General features: G+C 42.9%; 1 protein-coding gene across 3 annotated transcripts in view; it reads left to right on the top strand.

Annotated features, from left to right (window-relative positions):
• Positions 1-1738: 1738 nt before the first annotated feature.
• The window catches only part of SPTBN1 (spectrin beta, non-erythrocytic 1), a 129514-nt gene continuing 108625 nt past the window's right edge, over positions 1739-22627 (top strand). Inside the window, exon 1 of one of the 3 annotated variants that reach the window (XM_071740411.1) lies at positions 1739-1877. The gene's annotated coding sequence lies outside the window, so the exon portion shown is untranslated. Of the gene's footprint in view, positions 1878-2115; positions 2229-2730; positions 2766-22627 lie in introns of those variants that run through there. The other 2 variants (XM_071740414.1, XM_071740413.1) reach the window with 2 other exon arrangements.

Below are 22627 nucleotides of genomic sequence, written 5' to 3'. Positions count from 1 at the left end.
TCTCTATGTTAGAACACACATACATACATCATTAAGTTATCTGAGTTCCTATTACTGATGGCTAATGTAAAAGCAACACCTATGCTGGACCAAAAATCTGAGAAGTTTTATCCTTCAAAGCCTGAAATGTGAGAGGATACATACATTTAGACACTTGCTAGTTTTTATGGTTCACAACCAAATTATTTAGCTTTTTCAAAGAGCATAACCAAGTTGGGTTAATAGATTTTTTTTTTCAATATATTTTAATATATAATGTACAGAATAAAGAAACCATGGTATGTGTTTCAGATTTAGTGATCCTGTTGGTCAGGAGCAGACTCTTAACCTTGGAGATATTCCAGCTAATTTCAGTATCACTGTCTGGGAGAAACTTTATTTTTCTTTTCTCTGTGTATGTAAATTTTTAAAGAGATTGAAGCTTTGGCTTGTCCTTTTGGTTAAGAAGTGTTTTGCTTGGAATTATCATTGTTGTTAAATACCTCTTTACTACCACCATTTACATTACAAAGCAGCAAGCACCTTCTGGTATCTATCTGAACACCCTCATAGTGGGCTCTTATTGTCCAAGATGCTGTATAGATAAAGAATACAAATGGCCTGTTTTAGATATTTTAGCATCTAAGAGTGCAGAATCTTCAAAACAAAAAGGTAGATCCCAGAGAGACTGTTACTGAATGTTTATACTATATATATGTTTCATGTTTATATTTTATGGGGTGAGCTCAACTTACAATAAGTAGATAGGGAACAACAGATTTACAGTTGGACTTGATCTTATTTTCCAGACATGTTTGTATTATTAAGTGTTCCTTTTGGACTCTCACTGGAAATCAGGAGTATGAGGAGGATGCACTGAAGGAATAGTAAGGAGATAACTCTGAAGGGGCAGTCTTGGAAACCAAACGAGAATAAAATCTCAAAAAGTGCCAGGCTGATAATTTTGACAGGCTGGAAATGAAACAATATTCCCAAGATTACGCCAGGAAGTGGATATTAGAAATTTTGGCAAAGCAGCCGAGTGTGAAGGGGCAAGGACCCACATCAGAGGAAGTTGAAGATAGGCACAGAGGAGAGGAGCTCCAGATAGCAGTTAAATTGTGTGTTAGGAGAGAGTGTGGGGATCAAAAGTGGGAGACAATGATAGCTAATGAGGCAAATTAAACCAACGGTGGTTTGTTGGATTTTTTAATAAGATGGGTAACACTAGTCTATAGCTGTATGGCAAGTGAGAACTTAGGGACAACAGGCAGGAGGGAACAAGAATGGGTGTGAAAAGGACACGGACACATACGCAAGCAGAAGGGCTAGGGTTAGCAAAGGAAACCTGCAGCAGAAATGTTTGCTCTGGACTTGGATGGCAAAGGGGCACGACGAAGAAGGAAAAGCACAGCTAGGTATCTTCTCCTGGAAGACAGGCAAAATCCTACCCAGAGAAAGAGGAAGAGGGGAAGTGTGGCAGAAGGGCAGCTAAGGTTGAGATTCAGGGGATTAGGTGACACTGGCAAAGTGGTGTTTATGTAGGAGGGTGTCAGGACTGAAGTGGGAGAGGATGAATGTGTCCTGGAGGAAGTCAAACCCAGGATGGGATTTCCACTAGGACCAGCAGGAGAACAGCAGCACTAGAGGAAATGGATGCTGGGGGTGAGCCAACATTGTCTTTGCGATAGGAGAGCGTGTCAGAGGAGGAGGAGCATGAAGTCTAGGGAGACCCAATAACCAAATAAATTTAAGGAAAGGGAAGAATAGCTGCGAGCAGCAGGCAGCGGTGGGTAACATTCCAGGGAGGCTGTGGGCGAAGGCCTGCTGGGAAGCTGCTGCACAGAGGGGGAAGATCTGGAGGTGAAGGCAGAGCAAGGCTCCACCAGCAGCACCAGGTGAGGTAGAAGGACCCCCCCCACCCCCGTACCCCGGGACACTGCGCGTCCTTACCGGGGGAGCCGGGGACACCTGCCGCCGCCGGGCCGAGCTCCCCGGGCCGCAGGGCGACCGCTCGCTGTCTCCGCAGGGAAAAGAGGGAGGAAGGGAAGGAGGAAAGGGGCGCGGGGGCTGCGCTGGGCCCCCGCCCCGCCGCGCTGTCCCCGCCCCTCGCCCCTCGCAGCCGCCGCGGCCGGGCGGGCGGAGCGCAGCGCAGCGCCGCGGGGGCTGCGGGCGCCGCCGGTCACTCCCCGCCACCGCCGCTGCAGCCGCCGCCGAGCAGGGAGAGCTGCCGCCCAGGCAGCAGAGAGGTAGGGGCGGCCGGGCCCTGAGCGACCTCCGCTTCCCGGGGGATGGGTGTGTGTGTGTGTACGGCGGGCTCGCCGAGGCGGTGACCACGGGCGGCTCCCGCAGCCTCGCCGCAACCTCTCCCCGGGCCGAGGAGGGCGGGCGGCGGCCCCGGCGCAGCGCGGCCCGGGGCTGGGCGCGGCCTGTCCCCCTCAGCTCCCAGCTCAGCGTCCCGGAGCAGGGCTTGGCCCCTCTCGGCCCCGGCGGGCTGTCAGGGCGCGGAGCCTCCCCGCCCCACCCTGCGGCGGCCCCGGCCCGGCCTCTCCCCGGGGGCCGCGGCCGCCGCCCCTGCCCGCCCTCCCTCGCCGGTGCCGCCTCTGCCGCGCAGCCGCACGCCCCGCCGCGGTGCGGAGAGCCGCGGGTGCGCGCTGCGCCGGGAGACCCCTGCTGCTCCGATTGTTTTGTTTTAAATATATGTGATTTTTTAAATTATTAGTATTTTTTATTTTTTTCTTTCTTTTTTCTCTGTGGCCGCGGAGCGGAGGCCGCTGCGGGAGCCGGTGTGTGGGGCGGGGTGCGGGGCTGCGGCGGGCGGGTGCGGGATGGAGGGGGGGGTGGCGGCCGTTTCGTTATGGTGATGTATATATATGTGTGTGTGTGTATGTGTAATATGTATATATATATGTACGTATGTATGTATGTACGTATGTGCCCCCGCCGCCGGCTGTCAGGTCTACCCGCTGCGGTGCTTTGTGCCCTGGGAGTGCCGGGGAATAACACCGATGCGGAGTGGCCTTTGCCTTCCGCGGTAATGGGATGCGTTGCTTTGATTGCTTTCATCCGCTGCTTTTATAGATGCTTGCATTCCTTAAGGGAATGAATGCACAGTTAAAGGGCGTAATGCATGGATTTGATTTCATTATCCGTCCTGGAGAGCTCTTGCAGTTGGATGAACATAGGCCTGGTATAACAAAAAAAAAAAAAAAAAAAAAAAAAAAAAAAAAAAAAAAAAAAAAAAATAATGGCAGACTTCTGCTAGATACTGTCAGACTGCAGCAGCTCTGAATAATCTTAATTCACAGCACTGGGGTCTGATGTTTTATTTAGATGGCTCTCTTTTAGGACTGATTCTTCTGCTGTTGTAATGATAAAGCAAAACTAGAGTGAGCAATTGAATTTGTAATTTTGATTTTTTTAGTTGTGAGTAAAATTGCATTTGTCTGTAAACAAGATGAGTAGTGATCTGTATTTCTAGGTTATACTTACTTAACGTTGTCCACAGGTATAAATGCTAAATGTTTTAAAGCAGAAGTAGGATTACTGTAAGAGGGAATAAACTATCAAGATCCAAACATTCAGTACAGCCTTCGACCTTTATTGATAGGCTAGAAATATTATGAAAGCTGCTTATTGAGCTGTCTAGCCCGTTTGAAAAAAATACTATTATTCACTCAGCCCTGTAAATGTATTGTGCTGAAAGACATCTTGGGGAACAATGCTCCCCAGTCTAAGGATTATAGAGGCAGGTCATGGAGAGTAATGTATTCAAAGAGATGTCAGCCATGAGAAAATGTCAAGGGAGACTGTGACTCCTCAGGCCATTGCAGGAAATACCTGCTAGAAGAAGGACCTGCATATACTCAGAAGCCTCTGGAGGGAGAGATGGGAGGTGAAAAAGGTGTAGGATAAAGAGCCAGGAGGAGTGGATAATGGCAGCTAGATGTGATTTGTGATTATCCATTGGCATTCTTTTTTTTCTCGCTGTTTCTCAGTAAAACAGCAATAGCTATTGTGATGCCTACATGACTTAGCAATGGTTGTAGGGCTATTGGGATGGATTAGTGGGCTCACTAATGTTTCACAACCAGTGCTAGACAGGAAATAAATAAAATAGGTAGGGAATATTTTGTTAATTTGTGTAGCAGCATAAACCTGGTACTAAAAAAGAGGTCAGGTTATGGAACAGTAGCCCATTTTGCATTTTTCTCTAATGCAGGTTAAGTGCAGTAAATGATATTCACTAAAGCAGGATGCAGCATTTTTGGATGAAATAGGAGCTTGCAGCAGTTATGTGGCAAAAAGCGTTTCAGATGCTGTTTCATCCCTATGTGGCATGAATCCTGCAGCTTTTGGAATTAGTGTGCATTCCTGAACTCTGCCTGCACACAAAAGTGGAACAGAGAAAGGGCAAAGTGTTCATGCTACATGTATGGAGACCAAAGCACTGCTGCCTGTCTTACAGACAGTTCATTTTAACTGGGTGTACCAAACCATTTTATTAAAGATATTTTGTTGTTCCTTCAACATATATAAAATCTAATCAGTTAAAACCCCTTTATTGGGTGGGCCTGTAATGCTCATTTATATTACATCACCTGACTAAGGATTTATTTTTAATGTGGGTCAGTTACAGGATTTAATATTTGTAGTTGGATTACTTGTAAAATAAGCACCAGGAGTATCTGGACATATTTTGTGGAACATAAATGAGAAGGTCTATTTGTGCAGATGTTTCAGGCTCGGACTGCAAAAGTTATTTAGATAGTTAATCTCTATAGGCACCTAAATTCCTTAGTCATCTGATCTGGGCATGAGTTAAAAACCAGTACAATAGTTTATCACTGTCTATTACCCATGAGTCAGCTCCTAAATCCAGTCCAGGCTGGCATTCTCTGACTGCAGGTCTCCTGCTTGCCATTCCATCATTCTAGGGAAACCTCTGCAAACCAGGACATTGGGCTACAGGAACCAGAGGGTCTTTATGTCAGAGTGAGGAGCCACCAGTGAGCCCTTGGAACACTTTTGACTCTCAGTTGAAAAAGGGGCTGGTGAGGCAGAGCAGTGCAGGCTATGGTTGCACACCATGGTGTGGAAACTTCTGATGGGGTCAGGCCACTGCTGACCCCATGTCATGATCTAAACCATGGAAAGCCATACAGGGCTTTTCTGACATATGAGCTTGCACCCTGGGCTTGCTCCTGTTCCCAGCTGATGTAGCTGTGGAGTTTGCCCCTATGTTGGACCCTTCTCTCTGCCTGAGCTCATGGCAACTTTTCCAAACCAAGCCAGTGGGAATCTGGCCTGAAAGTATTAAATGTGAAAGTCTAGTTGTCTTCTCTTGCTTTCTAGTGTGTTTATACCTTAGAAATCATCTTGTGTTTGATGGTTATCACCAAATAATGCTCCAGGTGAAGCAAGTGTTGGACCTGAAATGTGTGTACCATCAAATGGCACGAAGGTACAGTCAGTGTACTGCAGGGAAACTACATTGAAGACTGCTTTCCCCAGTGTTATTTTTTTTCCACATATGGTTTTCATTTGTCAGATTTTTATTATTACTCTTAGAATGATCTGTTGTGAATTTGTTTTTTTAATGAACACGAGTACAATGTTGCAGCAGTTACAGCTGGACCTTTCAGGGCTTTGCTTTCCTTTAATGAAAACAGGGTTACAGAGTTATTACATGCAAGGAATTTTTCTTATGCTTAGTAGATCTCAAACTTAACAGCTATAACCGCGTGATCAATTCTGTATATTTAGCCAGGTAGTTTTTCTTCTCTTTTCTCTAGCTTTATTTCTTTTTCAGGGATTGTTAACCCCAAACACATTTTTCACTGTCCTTTCCTCATTAAAAAGCCCAGTTTTACATGGAAAAACTTCTGTATGTATTAGTTCATGGTTGAGTTCTTAGTGAATTTTATAGTTGTTTGCGAAAGATGGACAGGGAGAGTGGGATTGTGTCTGAAGGCGTTAGTTCTACTGGTAGCAAAATATATGTGATTAGGAAAATATATACACTAGTCCATAACCTTTATGTTTAGGGATTGTATACATGTTATTGTCAAGGACAGATTAAGGTTGAGGACTATCTTGAAGTTCAGTACCATTTCAGCCATTTCATCACTTCAGCCTTGTTTGTGTAAAGATTTTTTTTTCTTCTATGTTGAAAATATTATAATGTGCTTACATTTTTAGGTCTTTAGGTCTTTTCACTTTCCCCCTCCTGTTTTCTTTATATATTGCATGAATTCTTTTTCGAGCTGCATGGGCTTTTTTAGCACACCAGGAATCTCTTTTTCATGTCACCACTACTGCCAGAGAAACATCTTCTGCTGTTGTGCAGTTGTTTCTTCTTCACAATGTTTTGAATGTGGTAAACATTAGAATTTTAAAAAGAAGTGGTATGTTGGTTTATTCAGAAGCCCCTCACAGGAGGAGCAAGAACCAAACAAAGGAGCCACTCGGCATGAACATCTTGTGCCAACAGATGCTAACACACACCTGTTAGATACTACGAATAGACTGACTGCTCATACCCGTCATGCTGTTGGAATGGGAGAGGTGTGTCATTAGTACCCTGTTCGTAGCTCTAAAAATACACTGCTATGAAACTGTTCACAGGTAAATGTTCCAAATTAAGTAGCTTTTCTGTTTACTGGGTTTCTGAACATATGCTGTTTTCTTTTTTGAAGAATAGGCCAGAATCTGAAGTTACGTCTGCTGAGTGATTGGCCTCTGGTCTGTGAAATGCATTCAGGAATGATGGTCTTGGGTGTCTTCTGGTTTTGTGCATGCATCTCCAGTGTCCTCCACACAAGACAAAACTGTTTCTCCTCTGTTAAAGCCATACTGCTTAGAGTTAGTATAATTGTAAAAAGATTAAACAGGAATGCTTCTGCAAGTAATTGGGGAAATGTGGACTTGCCATTGAAGAAGTCTTGCAAAGAAGGATCAAAGGGTGTTTTTTTGGTTTAATTTGTTTGTTTGCAAGAAAAGAATAGGGACTGTCTGACAGCTCACTTTTACTGGAGTTACTGCAGGATTTGGTTTTTTTACTTATGACTCAATGCAGTTGAGAGAGTGGGGAATGATCCCTGAAATGGGCTTGAGTCAGGGTGGCAGTTGCTAGTCCTTGGTGTAAATGGATCTATAGGAGGGGATAAGCAATATATTGGCTCTGTGAAGGTATGTAATTGTACACATAGTTAAGAGGGTCTAGTTTAGCTGCTGGAAGACGTAATCAGAGATAAAGATATGCAAACCTGAAGGAAACAGAGCAACTGCTACATTGCCTGCATATTTGAGTGGCACATAGGTTGGTGCATATGAAGTAAACGCTTTGCTTATTAAGCTGGCTATGTTTTATGTGTGCAGTACAGAAAGTGTTTGAATGGCTGTTGTCATCCTTCCTAGCCTTAATCCATAGGGACTGCAGACTTTTAGTCCTTTAGTTTTGTCTTTTTTTAAAGGTTTCCTTAAGCTTTCTTAAAACACAGCAGCACATGTGGTGGTAACAAGTTAATGACTGTGCTAAAATCTCAAGATTCAGGGCTTCGGGTGGTTGCTTGTAGTGGTTAGAAAGGATTACCTCACACCCCTGGATTTTATTTTCTATTTTTCCTCTTCCTTAGAGGTGTTAGATACTGGGGCCTGGCTGGGATGAGGCAGTGAGCTGGGTGGGAGGTTCTCTGAGGTGACGCAGAGGCTCCTCTGGGAAGCCTGGCTCTGTCATTTTAAGGTTATACCAACTGCTGAATTTGATACTTGGAAGAAATTTCTCCCAAGCCAGACCAACTCGCGTCTCTGGGAGGTTTTCAATCTTCACTGTGGGATTCAGTCCCCAGTAGTGTTGCAGTCCTGCATACACGGTGAAGATCATCTACAGGGTGTTGTTGGGACTTCTTACCAGCAAGCAGTAATCCAGATCTGCATTTTTTGTTATTGTAAGTTAACTGCCATTTGATCTGAGTTAATCCTATCGTTCTCTTGATTGATTGATTGTAGAATGGCATGGAGTATCTGCTTTTGATTCCTTCTTCTACACAATAAAAGGGAACCTTTTGTTTGAAAGGGCAAGAAAGCTGTCAATATATGTTATTTCTTATGGCACTGTGAGTGCTGGCTGGGCAGGTCCAGAGCCTGATTTACAGTGGGGTTGATTTGTGTGACTGTAGTGGGTAACGCAGGTTAGAAAATACAGTTTTGTGCAGTATGATCAAATACTTATTTTTTCCCATTCATGAAATCAGTTTTGCTTATTGTCTAGACACCACACATATTCCAGCTAATTATAGCAAGTAGCTTCTCCAGTCATTTTATTTCTTAGAAGGGAAAAGGTGCAGCCTGCTGTATCTAAATTAACTTAATGTAGTTAAATTTATTTTAACACCCACAGGTTTTAGTTTGGGTGTCTGAGTTTGAAAGTGTTGGCTTTTGTCTGCAGCTAAACTAATGATGAGATTTTCTTCCCAAGGGTTTTCACTGACTTTTCTCTTTGTAAACAAATATTTAATTAGGCTGTTTAAGAGTGATCTATAGCCAGTCTCTGCAGACGACAGCTTTGCACTGGTGGGTAGCTTGTGGCTCCAGTGTGCTAGTGGCAAATACATTTATAGCAACACTGGAATGCAGCATGAAGCTAATCATTCTAGTCTGTGCTTGGAGAAAGCAGTTTTGCTTCTCCCTGGCCTCTGTGCTTTTGCAAGGGTACTTTGGGCCTTCATCTATCTGCCTTATGGAACTCAGCTTTTTGATACAGGAGAATCTGCTAGCAGAACCCCTTTACTAGGCCCTGCATCATGAGGGGGTCTGGTGAGGAAGTCAGGAAGTTAGTGTTCTTGTTTCCTGCTCTGTCACTTGCACCATACAAAATATGAAAGCAAATGAGTTGAGCAGCTTACATGGGATTTGGGGTGTTTGAACTTTCAAAAAGTATGTGTTTTCCCTGTCTCTTCTAATTTGAATGGTCCTTCAGTCAACCTGACTCAGAGATGGTCAGCTGGGGAAGAATTAGGCTTTTATACTACTGTTCTGCAGTTCATCTTAGGACAACAGGTTTTCTTTGTCATGTAGAGTCCGTATGTAGTAAAGATAGCCTAGTTGGTTTAAGATAGCTTAGTTAGTTTGACATTTGCTTTAAAGAGCGTGACCTTTTTCTTCATGTAATATTATGAATAAATCTCTACAGTTTCATCATAGTCGAAGTTGGATGGATAACTTGCTAACATGTTCCCTTTTTAACCCTTTTTTAGAGTAATATATTCTTATTGTAATTGTAACTGCTTTTAGGAGGCGAGATGCTAATCCTGGTTGACTTTGGTGAAGATATGCTGGTTTGCATCAGCTTAAAATCTGTCTTGCAGTCTTCAAGTTTTTGTAAAACAAACACTGAAGCCTGTTGTATTATACTCTCTTTGTATTTTTGGCATTAGAGAAGCTTTTCCTAATTTTTTTTTTTTTTTTTTTTCATTTGAATGCTGTACTGAGTGACCTCAGTGGGTCAGTTTATGTGGGAAAGTCTTAGTCAATGTGTCTGGGAGATAAGTGGGACTGCATCCCAACAAGCGTTGTGCATTAAATACTGGAATGTGCTGGGGATCTGCCAGGAGATTGGAAGCAGGACTATGCGACAAGCGCATATGCAGTCACACTGTCCCTAAAATAGTACTCTGGATAACAGAAGATCTGGAAAGTTATCGCTTACCTCACTTTAGCACGAATTCTTTCCTAAAAATGGAGTATTGTCTGAGAGTTCGGAGGGACCCTTTTTTACTTGAATATATTCTGTTTGCATCTTAAGAAAGTTTAGGTACCTCTCAAGTCTGTAGCTGAAAGCAGACAGGGCTGCAGGTAAAAACCAAAAAATCTTTATTAAATCCATGTAATTGAAGCACAGACCCGCACAGTCCTAGCTTATTGAAAGCAGCTGATATAAACTTTGTTGTTATCTGAATGCAAAATGAGATGAGTTTGTGTAGGTTAGTAGTAGTAGTATCTTCAAATTAGTCTGGAACTGTCTGGAAGTATCCAGGCAGAGATGAATCAGCTCAGTGGCCTCAGACATGCCTGGACTGGTTGTCAGTGGTGGGATTTTGGCACAAGACACTGGATGCAAGGAATCACAATTTGGATATTAAAATGAGCAGTGGTTTACCACTTCAGGCAGTATATGGTTTTGTTTAAGGGTAGAAAATAAGCAAATTTGATTTTCGGCTGTGTGTCAAATTTGTCAACAGAAGAATCTGATTGTGCAGCTTTAGTCATTGGCATAAGCCATTTAAACTTAAAACCTGTGATGCCTGAATTAGTTTCTTACAGAAAGAGGATGAGTTAGTTTCTAAATGGGATAGTGTGAGGAAAGTGCGGGGGCTGGGACTATCATTTGGAGCAAGATTGTAATATACTGAGTCAGCAGGTGGTTGTGTTTAGCCCTGGTGTGAATCTGCTGTACAGGGAAGTATGGATTGAAATAACTGCTCCCTGGATGTGTGTTTGCATTGTTGCAGGGATCTGGGCAAAGAGCTTGGTAAAAGCAAAAATCAAAGTGGAAATGTTAAGGAATAATGAACAAAAAGTCTGCTCTACTGCAAGTCATGACCTTCTAGTGCAATGCAGATTTTGGGATGATAATAAGCTGCACTTTTAAAAAGGCAAATGGATTACTTCATTTGTGTAAAAGTATCTGTCAGTTTCTGGTCTGTCCTACTAGCCTGGGATCATTGTAGCTCTTGAGGGACCACCAGATGTAACTCTTGCATTGTGCCTGTACCAGAAATGAAATCTGTCTCCAGGTTTTTGGTTCTCAACACCTGTGTTTGAAGAAGGGTGGTTTTATGTCCCCTGTGCTGCAGTCCCTGAGCTTCTCTAAATGAAGAGACTTATTTAGCCTGTTGCACAGCAGCAGCTGCAAGGCTGCTTTATGTTACAGATTGACAATGCATAGGGAAAGGAAGGCTGTTGCACTGGCTCAGGATAAAGTGGGGCATAGTGGTTCTGCTCCCAAGCTTGTTTTTGGAGAGGATGTGGCATAGCAGATAGACCCACTCTGCTCCATGGGGAGGTTCCCTGACCCCAGATGGCCCATTAAGCCAGCTTTGCAGCTTCCTATCACTGGAGTGCATAAAGTAGCTTTATTGCTGGTCAGGGTCTGGGTCTGAGGAATGATGCTTGTGCAAAACTCAGCAGAAGGCTAAATAGGGGTAAAGTAAAAAGCAATCCAAGAGAGTTTTACTGAGCTTTGCCTTCTTCAGTCTTGCACACCTTCAGATTATCTTGATGTCTTAGGGAGCATAAAGATTTCCAGTTATTGCACAGTTTACATGAGAAATGTAATGGCTAATCATACACTAAATTGCTCTGAGGACCTGAAAGGTGGGAGAAGTATTTTGAGATCTATTCCCATTGTATGCTAGACAAACAAGAATAAGATGACTTTGAGTTAAACATATACTACAAAGAATTTAAAGATATTTTTCCCAGAAAAGTGTTGAAGTACCCATAGTATAATAATGTGTTCTACTCCCTACCCCAGTAGTAATGCGACCTTCAACTGCATTCTTCCCTTTGTTTAATAAGAAAAAAGGGGATCTTCTGTGTGTATTTTCATTGCAACATTATGATTCTTCTTTCTCTGCTATGCTTAAGAGTGGAAGATCCGAGTCTCCAGTCATGCCCAGTTACATAGCTACATCCCAGCATGTGAAGCAGTGCTGATGTACATCATCACAGCCTGTGGCTTGAGGTTTTAAATCATCCTCATATTAAAAGATGCAGAAGAATGTGTCTGAGATAGTTTTGTGTTACTCCGTTACATTTCTGAACCACAATGGAAACTTAAGCATTGTAAAAAATATGAAAAGATACCAGAATGCTGGTAAAAAACTCTGGTATCCAAGGCTGATGGTACCTCTTTGTGGGCAGGTGTGAGTGATAGGGAGCACATAGCTCTTATCTAATATGTGCTTTTGGTCTACATAATCCTAATCGGGTAGTAATCCTGAGTGAGGTTATGCTTTTGGAGTGTGCGTAACAAAGATCAGCATTTAGATGTGCTGATCTAGGGATGCTTGGTTAGATATTTATTTCTGATAGGCTGAGGTAAACCAGAAGTTTGATTTCTCTAGCTAGGATCCTCTTCTAAACAAGTGGAAAAGAAACACCATGAAGTCCTAATGGTCTGTTTGCTGAAGCTGTTTGCTGACAGGTGAGGACCACATGGACATACCAGTGATAGGTGGAGCACGGAGTTGGTGCCAACCATCTTAGAGATATTTCTACAGCTGTTGCTGAGTAGCAGAAAACAATGTGAATCACTTGGGGTTGCAGTGGCTCAGCTTGCTGTGGGGGTTCAGAGAGTCACAAAGTTCCACAGATTCTTGGCACAGGGTGATGAACCTACATGTTACCTTAAGAACAATTTGCAGAGCAGCTTGTCCATATTATTCCAGGGTGCCTGTAATGGTAGTACAGCTGTTGGCATTTTTAACTTCTGGTTGTCATGAACTGTGACAGGACACCAAGGAGCCATGAAGGAGCTTTGGGCCTGAAATTAATTTTCAGCAACCTTGGTTAGATTGGCACCTGTAGCAATCTTACAGTGAAAAGTTTTGTGGTTTTTGATATAATTGCATATCAAAATTTTTTTTTGATATTTAGTAGCTTGGCCATAATATTAGTTGTACTCTAAAGAGATAAGGAAGACCTGCAAACATATAAACCATGGACAGAAATAACTAATATATTTTTAATGTTCTGTTTTGTGGCTTGATCAAAATGTTGCAATTTTAAAAGACTAGGATCCTTGATGGTAGTGAATGTTGAGTAACAGTCACTTTGCAGGCAGCATGATTACTTTATCAGAGGGGAATTTCGAAATTGCATTCCAAGCATGTTATTATAGGATTAAAGAGATGGGCAGTTCACCTTGAGATAGCTACCCAGAAACTATGATTATGCTTATAATACATATAAATAACAATTATGCAAATGCTACTGTAATAAGCCATATTTTGAATTTGCTTGGTGCCTCAGAGTGGTTCACACTCTGGTCAGACTGCTTGCGGTATAAAATCTTTAGGTCTTGAGGGAAAGTGTGTATTGGTATTAGATTGTACTTCTCATTATTCTTGTGCCTGAACCTTCTGTCCATGGGCCTGGTTTGGCAGAGGAGCTTAGGGCCTGGCAAGTGCAGTGGTGAATGTGATCCCAGTGTGAGCTTATTCCTTGTTATGTAAAATGAGGGTCTGGGACCTCTAGACCATGCAAAAGGTAGACCCACAATTTTAGTTTTGCAGTGTGTTTTTCCTGTGCTTTGTGTTATTACACTGAGATCCTGAGCTCTTAATTCTGGATTGTCAAGCAATGAGATGTTCATGTCAAGGTGCTAACACTGGCACTGCAGTGGACTGCGGCTGGCATGGTTGCAATTGTCTAGTCACATTTTTTTGGGATGTAGATTGTGGTCCCAGTGAGTGTTCCTAAAGATCTTGGTGGAATTACAATTGCACAAGGCAAACTCATCTGTTTTGATCCGGTTCTAAATTATAATCTTGTTTTCCCAAAACAGAAAGTATTTAATTTATCTGCATAGTGAAAAAAAACCAAAACCAAAACCAACAAACAAATAAAAAAACCCACCCAGCTGTGTTGAACTGTACCACTCAGTTTCTTTTTCTCAGAATTGACCTTGCAAAATAGCTTTGTACACAAACCATTCCTTGGTTATGTTGTTAAAATTAAAGTTTACCATTTTTGCTGTCATCAGGAGTAATAAATTTTTTGCTCCTTTTCAAAAATCTGTCCATCCTGTTTTTGACTTTCACTAACTATTGCCTAGAAAATGAAGGTATTTCTCTCCAGAGTGCTGGAACTCATTTCTGCAGTCAGCCTGAAGGGCACAGTTCACCTTCGGGAAGTGCCAAATGGAAGATTGGTGGGTGCTGAAACAGCAGTGACTGTGGTTTTAGCACTTCCAGATCTGCTGCCTTTCAGACACAAGTGCTGGGAAAAAAATTGCAATACTCATTTTAGTTCTCTGGGCAGAATACAGTTTTTAAGTCAAGACTTCAGAGTGCATCAGAAATCTGAGGCCAGGTGTCTACTGTTTTTTTCCTTCTAAATGCTAACAATTTTTGTGCCGATACACGGTCATGGACTATTGCACCTTAAGAATTTGCTTCCCAGAATCACGTAGAAAATCCTTTGCTACTCCTCTGAGCACTGTCTTGGAGACATGATGTGAGTTGCTGGAGAAGAGCACCCTGTTCCCTGCATCAGGACATTATGTTGGGCATTTCTCATACAGGGGCTGATGAGGCAATTTCCAGAAAAAGTGACTTGTTTGGGGAAATGATGCATCCTTTGTATGTGGATGACTGGCACTTGGCACATTTTCATGTTGATTTATTGCCAGTGGACCCAGGTCTCTCTGACTATGAAGAATTATCCTTGGTCTGTCAGTACTCTGGCCTGGCCAGCAGTCTGATATCTATGCAAATAAACCTCATGGGGGGCTACAGGGAGATAATGGCATTGATCTGGATGGTTAACAGCATAATTAGTGTTAGCATTGTGTTTGACAGTGTATTGTTTAAAAGTTGTGTTTTCTGTGGGGTAAACCCAAACAAGCAGAACTTTCTGGGCTTCTTCAGAGTGATGGCTACAGATCACTAGCATCAACACAAAGGGGGAAGGAGCCTTTGTAATTTGAGTATCATAGCAAAAAGAAACCCAACAAGAAACAGAAGAAATGCAGCTGAGGGGATTCTTATGCAAGCTTATAGTTAATTTTAGCTGTGGGGTTTGTGTTGTGGTTTTATTTTTTTTTTTAAGTATTTTTAATTTCAAGGACTGTGGAGGGATGAAGAAGGAAGGAGCTATTGTCCCAGTTAGTCACACTGCAGTGTATACCTACCCTCCTAGCCCTGCTTTTAACTTTAGCCTGGGGTAGCACTTGGTCACCTTGAGTAGCTGAATGTGTTGAGAAGCTGTCGTAATTACTAATTTTATGCTTTTCCTGCATGGTGGTTTCTACTGGAGACAACGATAAATTTTCCTAGTTCTGTTTCCATGCAGAATCCAGAATAGCATGGTAATTGCACAAAATTGACTGTGTTACAGTCTCTTCTTTGACTGCCCATCACTGTATTACAGTGCCACAATTGTAAGTCATCCATAAAGACATTGTATTGTTTAAAATAGGTCATTCCTTTCACAATTGCTATTAAAGTTCCCATATTCAAATATTAAGCCTTCTCTACAGCGTCTGAAATATCTGTGATTAGAGAGATTCTTCCATTAGTCTTAGCAGACAAGTTAAATATTCAGGGTGTCAAAGGTTCACTCCCAAGGCTTGAGCTATGGAGGCCCTGAGCCAAGGCTTCTTCACTCCTGTTTCTTCAACTGGAGTCTGTTGTTATTGTTGAACAAAAAGTACAAGTGAGTGGGAGAAAGAAAGAAGCAGGAAGTGGATCAAAAGAAAGTGAAGAGTCTCGAAAATCAAATGGAGGAAACAAACCAGAAAGGAATGTGAAAGTAAAAGTATGAATTTAAAATATAAAACTGCATTCACAGAATTCATCAGGTCAAGGCTAATCCTGGATGTGATACTCGCTTGGCAGGGAGGGTGAGAGACCTGCCTCCTCTCCAGGCTGTGGGTTCAACCCTCTGTGTTTGTGGCAGGAGGACTCAAAATTGTAGCAAGCCACTAATTGCCTTTTGGGAGGCCACTGACAAGGGTGGGTGCGATTGGAATGACTGAGCTTGGTGGGAAGATCAAGGGGTTGGCAAATTCAAATGTGTGCACTGACTGCTGATATCCTCAGCCCACATGCTATGAGAATGCACAAATGAAAGGCAGGTGTTTATTTTTTTTTCCCTGAGTGTTCTTGTGCATTAGCTGATGTAAAATTTAATAACAAAATACCATTGCAGCAAGATAGCTTCCTTAAATTTGCCATCAACAAAAGGTGTATTGGAAAGGAGAATTTCTTCTAGGGTGAAATAGAGGACAAAACAAGCAGAATAGGCCACTTTGTATTTAATGGGGGGAAAAAATAGGCTTGTCATGTGGCTTGAATATTGTCTTAATTACATTATGAGGCAGGGAAGGGAAGCAAACAATGCACACCTTTATCATGGAAATTATGTCCAGAAAGGCTATCAACAAGCACTGTTTGGTCAAAATGAGTAGTTGAACTGTCATCTGCTTGTGAAAGAAAATCTAATTTGTGCATATAATCTTGTTGGTCCAGGTGAGTGATAGGAGTACAGTTCTTCTAATTGTCTTTGAAGTTGCAAGTGAGAAGATACCCTTTTTTCTGTTCTGTTCTATAGTTTGGGTTCTATGGGTAGGGAGGAGACCAGCAGTAATATTTCATAAACCAACTTAATTTTGTGTTTTTCTCTTAGAGAAGAAGACTAGAGCAGGATGTTTCCCTGCAGTCTCCAGCTGCACAATGGCCAGCCAGGGCACTTGCTATCCATTTCCCAGCTGTCTTGCACAAAGGGTTTTGCCAGCATGCCAGGCATTCCACTTTCTCTGGAACAGGGAAACTGAGGCAGGGAGGGGCCAGCTGCTCATAGCAAGACCCCAGAGTGTCAAGACTCATCCCAGCCCTGTGCCTCAACCCTGCCCACTCCTTGGTGAGTGCAGAACACCCCTGCCCTGCCACTGCAGGCTGCTGAGGCTCTGGGGATGGGTAGTTTCCAGCTGGAGATTGCTCACAGTCAGGCAGAGTGCACCCAGCAATGCAAAACTAGAATGAATTTGGTCTCTTGACATTGTTCTTTGTGGCATCATGGGCTTGTTGCCCTGGCTTTACCCCAGGAGAAATGCCATTTTGGGTTGGGTGGCACGTGCTGTCAGGTGAAGAGGCACAGTAAAGCTCTGTGTCCCCAGCCTGTCTGTCCCTACCACAGGGCAATCACAGTACTTCAGCCATGCTCAAGGAGCTGCCCACCTTTAGGAGGTGCTCCAAAGTTGCTCTGTTCTCCCACCTGTCCTGGCACCAAGCCACATTTCTCTGATCACAGCTTTACTCTCACCAAACTTGCTCTCTAACCAAAATAAAAGCCCAAAGCACATAAACCCACAGGGGTACACTCAGGCTGAATTTCAGTCACAGCTGGAACACCAGGGAATGTTCTTAAGAGGGGAGGGGATGTCGTGACTGGTTATACACCTGGCCCACGCAATTTGCTTCTGGGTGACAATGGCTTCTGGTTGCACTTCAGGCTTTCTACGTTAGCCAATAATTTTTCACTTTACCAAATGTATGGAGTTGGTATTATTTAAGCATGGAAATTTGCATTAGGTTTGTGTTAGATCCTTCAGATCTATGACTCGTGTCTGCATTCATGCTAAAAGTAGCTTTTTTGGCTTGAACATATACAGGAATTCATTTATTATTAGCTGCCCTTCCTTCACTAACCACAGTAAAATTTAGTCTTTGGAAAAGAGTGTAAATGTGTGTGAAATGGGTATCAAGTGTTTGTGTGCAGTACGTTGTGCAAAAAGCCTGTGGACCATCAGCATCTCCTCAAAATGTCTTCACTTGAATCCTATTAACCATTTTTAATACACAGATATTGATGTACTTTTAATGCCATGTTAGTGCTTGCTTGGGTAAGTGGTTGAGTACATTGTTTGAGTAATGAGGAGACTGAATTCTGGACACTGGTTTTATCTGGATAAAACATGCTCGTAGGCAACCACTCCTGAATCAGTTAATTTTTATTCTCTTGTGTGCTGCATTTTATAATGGAAAAAGAAGATGGCTGAACAGTGTCAGCTCTGGGTAGTATGTATGTGCAGGTTGTGCATTCTCTATTCTGGCAGTGATAGAGCTTAATGTCTCCTGTCATGCACCAGCTTCACTGTTCCCTGTTTTTTATCCTCAGTATATTTTGTCTAATTCAGTTTTATTTAGTTTTACTTTCATTTCTAAATTTTTGAAAAAGCATGTGGTGGCACGTGGTCTCTACAAGTGAGCAGTGGTCCTCAGGAGCCTGCCAGTATTTGCCCAAGTTGCTGCACCAGTGTCTTGAATTTTTAAAGTGATGTGTAGTGTATACAGAAGTAAAAATATCTGAAATAACTTAAGGGACCTTGGCTTCAGTGCTCATTTTTCATTGACAAACACTAATTATTTAGTAATATGAATCAGATCACTGGAGGTTTATTTTAGGATCAGTTCCCATTTATTCTTTCCTGAATAGTAATTCAATCATAGCGAGAAGAGCAGACTCAGTAAATGACTGGGCAAGCAAATATGCGCTGATACCAAAGGGCCCAACATAAATCTTAGACCTGCTCTGCAAAGTCAGACAGACGTATCTGTTATCCATCTTGGAAGTACTGCTGTGTTTTCTTCCTGTGCTCCTGCATGGCCTGCACTTCAGCGCTGTGTCCTGGCTTCTAGGCTATTTTTCTGTCTTCTTTTCAACTGCAGTCTCTTTGATGGCCTTGAAATGTTCTTGTAAAGGTCAGTTTGCTGGTGCATCTGGCCATTCTGAAGTAGCCTCACCTGTTCACTAGAATTACAAATACTGGTAAAATACCTGTTTCATTGGTGCACCCTAAACACTAAGACAAGCTGATGCTTGCCAGACTAACAGATTTACTTCAAAGGTGGAAACAATGGCCCTTGCATTAAATAACTTCTATGACTGCAATGACTTATCAAGTCATTGACTTAGAATGAAGATCAGCTTTGTAAAGGTGAGCAAAACTGAAAATTATCTGAGTAAAAATGCTGCTGAGAGCCTTCTGTCCATGCTGAAGAGCAGGATGGTATGGGGCAATGCACTGTGCAGCAGACAGCCCTTGAGCTGTGCTGTGCTTGTGCAACATTTTGGGTGCTGGCTGCATTGCACAGACAGGTGCCTTGTCATCTGGGGAAAATGCCCTAAATGGGAAAAAAAAAAAAAAAAGCCCTAGCAGCACTCATGGGGCTAGAAAATTCCTGAATAGCCCCATGATCCCCTGCCACTCTTAGAGCTCCTCTTCTGGTAATGTTTTGTGGCCTGGCTTCAAGTGTATCTGCTTTCTCAGAAGAGGCACAATGAAAAATACTGGTTGGTTTTATTTTTTAATTGGCTCTAATATTTGTGGACTTGCAGAGAAGAGAACAACCCCCTTCTTTCTACTCCAACTCCATAAGCCTTCAGAAAGCTGTGTCAGGGTGAGGGGTCCTGAATGAAAACTCCATGGTGGAGACACAGCAGCTGTAAACTGCCCTGTTCAGGTTAATGAAAGGAGAGATGACAGTTTTGCCTTAGGCATGGAAGATTGGAGACCCAGTTCATTTTGGTGGCAGTTGTTGGTACCCAACACCTGTAAACATTAAGCTTCTGGCATTATTCTGCAGGTAAGAAAGTTGCTCAGGGTTTGAATTTCAGTGCTGTCCTCTCTCAACTGAGGTTCCGTAGGGAATTTTAGAAATTACTACTTTTTTTGGAGGGAGTGGGTGGGTAAAATAATTATTTTTTTTATATTTCCTGCTAATTTGTTGCTAAAGAGATGATGATGATGAGGCTAATTTTTAACTCATCAGTTGAAAGGAGAAATTAATTTGTTGTTTCTGCTTCTGTGCTGTCTGTGCAGTGGCTGTGCAGTCACCGCTGTCTGTCCCCAGATGTTGGGCTCTGTACTCTCACCTGTTCAGAGTGTGTGTGTATGTGTCAAAGGGGCACTTGATACCCAGCATCTGGGCCTTCTGTTAACAGGAGCAAACCAGACATAGAGCTTTTCTAGCATTTAGTGGCAGAAGTCAGTAAAGAAGTGTTTTATGCTAACAGAGAGGCAAAATGAAAACCTGAGTATCCATCTCCACAAATCCACTGTATCCACCTTGTTTATTTATTCCTCTAAACAACTGACTCTCATTTTGGACCACTGATGATGACTGTTCTTTTTTTAGCTAATACCTTCCCCTGGGTTGGGTTACTCCTGACTGACACCTGTATATACGAGCTTGCACCCTCCTCTCGCTCTGGTTGGAGTGGTAGATGATGCCATTATTTCCTCTTTTGGTGTTGGGAGGAGACTGTGAGTAAAGAGTAATTTTTGTCTCATGAAACGACAGTCCTGGTATCTAGCTGGATGTGTCTTGGAGATAAAGTGATAGCTGGCAACCATTGCAGAGAATGTCTGAGGCTCTCTGTAATTTCCTGCTCTCCAGATTTTCCTCCTTCTTTGCAACCCACACCCACGCTTGTTTGTTCCAGTTTTGGCCAGGTTGGAGAAATGCCTTGCACTGCTGTATCTAGGGGCTGTTATTTGATAATACAGCTCTCTTAATGTAACAAACCCATCAGGCGTGAGTATGGTTAAGGCCACAGAGTTGCACCGATGCTGAGTGTGACCTGTCATGTTTACAGTAGGTGCCAAGGTATAATAAGGGAAAATGGCCTGTTTTAAACCAGTATCTGTGTTCAGTGTCTCTGTTACTGCTGTATGTACGGGCTCCCCTTGTCAGCTCAGGGTTGGACAGTCTTCAGAAATGTGATAGTGATTTTGAGTTTCACCCCCTGCTGTACTCCCTGCAATAACATCTTTTAATCTCATGCTGCCCCAGGGTCCAGAGAGAGCCTGGTAGCAGCCAGCAGTGGAGGAAGCAGCTAAATACCCAGGACTCTTGTACCCAGTGCCTTTGTTTTTGAAGCTGGAGGCTTTCAGCAGCTTTCAGGAATTGATAGGTTTTATTTTAAATCACGATTTCTTTTCATCTTCTCACTTGATTTCCCTGTTCATGCATAAATTCACAGGCTGCAAAAGGATTCTGGAGCAGTATTAGCACTAGTTAAGCACTAAATGCTGCTCATATCTGTTTTATATTGAAACGCATCACAATAGGCTCTGAGAAGTTGCAAGAAGAATTAAGTTGCAAAACTGTCTCTAATTTCAACTGACTTGTTGAAAAGTCTCTATTTTGTTGTACAGAACATTGATAATTTTGAATGGTATGAAGTTTTATTAGGTGTTAAATCTTTGTAAAATAGCCAGCATAACTCTTCTGTGTCTGCAATTCCTAAGTAATTCAGCTTCATCAAAGACAAGCAAGCACAAATCCCCTTTATACCACACTGTACCATCTGTCTAATCTATCTGTGTCAAATATGGCTTGTTTGGGTCTGACCCTCTACAGTCTGTTCTGGATAGATTAAATAAAAATTTCTGGTCTGTTTTTCTGTTGATGTTTGTAACTCAGGTAATAAACATGTTTTTCATGCTAGTTTTGGTAAACAAGAATGTGGTAGTCAGAGGAAATTTGTTTTTGTCATGGTTGTCCAGAGTGTTTTTACAGCTACAGCACCTTTTCAGCAGCTACTGAGTATTAACATGCAGTATCTGAATGAAGGGGTTGTTCTTCAGGCACTTGCAGAGGAACAGGCACCAAAATGGATGGTGTAGATTGATCTTGGGTTTTGTTGATCCAGTGCTACCCTGGAAAGGATCCATCCTGTTTGCCTGTAACTTGCATTAGTTTTGTGTAATGTCAGAGGTGACCGAAAGAACTATTTCCTTTCTATTTCATTTAGCCAGTCTGTGTAAGCGATCCCTTCTAAATGCTGGAGGAGTGCAAGTAACACCATTGCAGTAGGACAAAAATAAACCCTGAGTTTTGCAGGTAACCTTTCCTTTTGACATCTTCGCAAAACCAAACTGATGCGGTGACGAATGTCCTCCAGGATTACAAAGGCTGCTAATGCCACTGTTAACGCTGCTGGCAGCTCCTCTTGGAGCGGGGGCAGCTCCAGTCTGGGCAGCGCTGGCTCCGTGTGCTGCGGGCATTAACGCGGTTGCGTAAACACCGCGCCGCAGCGTTGCCTGATGGTTCGCGTCTGCCTCGGCCTTCTGCGCAGAGATGTGGCTGGCTTTTAGGCAGAGGGAAATTTTCAGGACTGAGAAATCCCGTGGCTGCTGAGGGCTCTCTGGGAGAGGGGCAGACCTCTCTCTCCGCGCTGTCTCCTGCAGCCGCAGCACGTCGCGGCTTCGGCCCCTCAGCAGGGCAGGACGGATGCTCGGGAGCTCAGGGTGGAAGCCTGACCTGTGCAGGTTGTGTTGGCAAACTGGCAGCTTTGCACCCTGTCTCTGCTGCTGCTGCTGCACCACGTCTGCATTGCCTGCAAGTGGCTGCACAGCCAGGCTCTGTTTTGGTGTGTGCCAGCTCACTCTTGCAGCTTGGGATCTTGAGTGTTCTCTCCAGGGCTCTTATTAAAAGCAGCATAGATACAGTCTGTGTTCATCATTGCCCTTTCAAGAGAACCAGATTGTGGAGTTTTTCCTGAGGTGCCTGTTTGGAAAAAGAAGCCAAGGACAATCTAAAAATGCTGCATTTTAAAGTATTCAGTCCCATTACTGTTCTTTACCTCTCACCACCTTTCCCTAGCCTTGCTTAAATTTTTTTTTTTTTTTTTTTTTTTTTAAATTCACTTGCATGTGCTTTGTGCAGAGAGATTCGTGCTGTCAAGACAGCTGAGCCTGATGCACAGTGCCATGCTGAAGGGAAAGCAAACTCCAGTCGTTCAGGAATTAAAATGGCTGAATCACTGTGTGGTGAGGCAGTGTGTTAAGATGGAGTCAACCAAGCAGATCATCCTAGAAGTAAGAGGGGACAATTTTGCTGTCACTGTTGAAATT

Source organism: Heliangelus exortis, chromosome 3, assembly GCF_036169615.1.
Source record: "Heliangelus exortis chromosome 3, bHelExo1.hap1, whole genome shotgun sequence".
Taxonomy (NCBI): Eukaryota; Metazoa; Chordata; class Aves; order Apodiformes; family Trochilidae; genus Heliangelus; species Heliangelus exortis.
Note: the sequence above shows the minus strand (reverse complement) of the source record. Positions and strands in the feature narration are given on the sequence as shown.